We start from the raw sequence: 3,054 nt of genomic DNA, 5'->3' as shown, positions 1-3,054 counted from the left end.
GTTTGGTAGGGTATGGAAGTAAACCTTGCAAGGTGAGTATGTGTTTGAAGTTGGGGTGTGAAATGCATATTGAGGTCAGTGTATATTTTAGCCTATAACCTTGAATGTGTAACCTCAATTGGTATGAGACCAATTTGGGGTAAAACTAGGCACAAAATGTGCCAACTTTCATTGAGAAACCATGCCAAAATTCTGCTTGCAAGGTGACCTAAAAATTTGACCAATTCGGATTAGGTGCAATTAGGACCTGAAAAATGACCAATTGGGCAGCAGTGAGTATTTAGGCCATAACTCACTCAAACCAGGTCCAATTGACCTGAAATTTTAACCATGAATAGTTAAGACCCATACCTACAAGTCTTATGAAGACACCAAAACCCAGAAATGACCATAAGCAAGTCAAACAACTTGCACAAGTTTGGGTCCAAAAACTGGCCGAACCAGAATTGACCAATTTGACCTAAAATTGACCTAAAATGGTACCACTTGACCAGCAATAGTGTAATGACCATAACTTGGTCTACTTAACTCGGATTGACCTGAAATTTTGCACCGCGTGCAATAAGACCTAGATCTACAAGTTTGTAGTTTCGACCGAGACCCGAAAACCGAGGGAACTAGATCGTCCGGTTAGGTCAAACCAGTGTTCCGGAATCCAGCAATTTGCATTAAAATGCACTAAGCGAGGAAATGACTTTGGTAAAACATACCAAACCTAAAACCCTATCGAGTGTGACATATTAACGACACTAAAACCTAATTTACCTAAAACACATCGAGGGTCGGTATATTAGGTGATTAAGCGAATAATTGAGTTCAGTGCATTATTTACCAAACCCCATCGATAGAGACAGTTTAATTTGGTACTGAAACACTTCAAATTGTGTTTCTCAGTTAACAAGGACTCAGCAAAAGGGAAAGAAATACTGAGTCAAGACCAGGAGACAAATATCAGAGGTTTGTGCACAACAACTGTTTCTTTTGAATTATTTTCAATGGAAATAAATATTGATTATTTGTTTATCATTATTTTAAATTGTGGAAATGTGTTTGAGGAATATTTATTGATTGAAAAATATTGTGAATAGTTTGAAACTGTGAAAAATGGTTTGAATGACATTGATGGATACTTATTGATTAAAAAGCATTAGAAATGGTTTGAAACCACAGCTATCATGTATATTGATTGTATTCCTCTCTAGCTTGTCTAGTGGGATGAATTGAATTCCCTCTCTTTCTGAAGTGTTGATGTGTGTGACTGTTGAGGACGAATAGAATGAGTACTCATATTTTTGCTAGCTAGCCATGTTATTCCTCATTAGTCATCGACTTTTGGGATGAATTGAATACCTCATTAGCCATCGGCTTTTGGGATGAATTGAATTATGGATCATGATTAAGCTGTGTGTGATTTACTGATGTGTATTGTGAGATTGTGAAATGGATTTTAAACTCTCATTGACATATACTGTCTTTTGAATTCAAACTTGATCTGACTTATGGAAAATTATTGTGATATTGAGAAATGGAGTTTAAATTCTTATTGACCTTTATTGTCTTAAATTTGACTATGGTTTTAAGTATCCACTATTTACATGATTTATGAATTGTGATTTAAATTGTATTTGGTTAATGTTGTGCACCACTGAGATATTGTCTCAGCGATAGCTTTATTCTTTATCGCAGGTAGAGAGACAGACAGGGCAGCAGACTAGGCTGCACATACCTCCAGCGAGAGATTTTTTGGGTATAACGAGTATACCGCTTTTTGCATTTTGTACTGTAATGTATGACACTGTATGTATATTTTCTTTTTGGTTTTGAGCAGTTGTAAATTAAATTGTACCTTGAAGTTGTAAATTAATTATGAGTGTTTTGGATTGTAAAAGTTGTATTATATTTCCTTATCTCGGACTTTGAAAAATTCCTATGGAATTGTGTTGATAAATTGTTGTGTTGAGAAATGTATTGGAGTTGAGATTTGGAAAATTATTGAAGTGTTTTTTTTTTTTTTACAGGTTTTCTGAAGAACTGTTTTATCCAAAATACAGATGGCACCTTGCCAAAATTTTTACAGAAATTCCAAATAAATCAAATGAGTTAGTTGTTTCACCTCAGTTCACCAAAGTTTTTAACACCTGTAAATAGTGCTCACCACTGTAAAAGAAGTAAGAAAAGTTTTGAAAATCCCTTGTAGTGTATTTAATGGGTTATCGATGAAGCGGAGTTGGTAATTCATTAGGTATACTACGGGATCATGTTATGCCTTACAGAGGGGTAAGGTGTGACATGTTTTAGTGGTATCATAGCAAAGTTTTTAAATTCTGTTTTCACCTGTTATTTGATTATTCTTTCTTCATAGTACAACTGCTCAATATCATTGTTTGATACATACAGTACATTACAGTATAAATATGCACTAACGAGAGTGAATATTCTTGTGTTATTATTCAGGAAAGCTAAGATCCTCGCATTGAATATGGAAGAGGGTGATCGTTCAGTCGATCAGTCTATTGAGGCTGAGGTGCAAGGGGATGCCCCAGCTGTACAAAATGTCGATGGTTCATGACTCCGGCCCTGCGATGCATGATTCCACTGCTCGATTCGCTCGTGAGATGGCTGCAATATTCCAACAAATGGCGTGTAATGCGCCTACTCAAGTCCCAATTCGGACACCCGTGGTACAACCACGATCTCCTACAAGGCAAGTATGATAAATTGATGAAGTATGGGGCTCTGAGTTTAAGGGACAGTAGATCCTATAGAAGTGAGCAGTGGTTAGAGAGGATGGATAGGGTGTTCAAGAAACTTCATTGTCAGAGGAGCTCGGACTTGAATACTCGGTATCCTTACTACAAGGGGATGCTTATGACTGGTGGAAAACCATTCCCCACGATGCAGTAGAACTGCTGATCTTGACTGGAATGACTTCCTCGGGAATTCAAGCGAAATACATCCTCGATGCTTATGTAGACCGAAGCTACAAGAATTCTTAAGTTTGAAACAGAGGCGGATCGGTGGTGAGTATGAAAGAGAATTCTCCCGCCTTAGCCA

The sequence above is a fragment of the Hevea brasiliensis genome, chromosome 6 (assembly GCF_030052815.1).
Source record: "Hevea brasiliensis isolate MT/VB/25A 57/8 chromosome 6, ASM3005281v1, whole genome shotgun sequence".
Classification (NCBI taxonomy): Eukaryota; Viridiplantae; Streptophyta; class Magnoliopsida; order Malpighiales; family Euphorbiaceae; genus Hevea; species Hevea brasiliensis.
Note: the sequence above shows the minus strand (reverse complement) of the source record.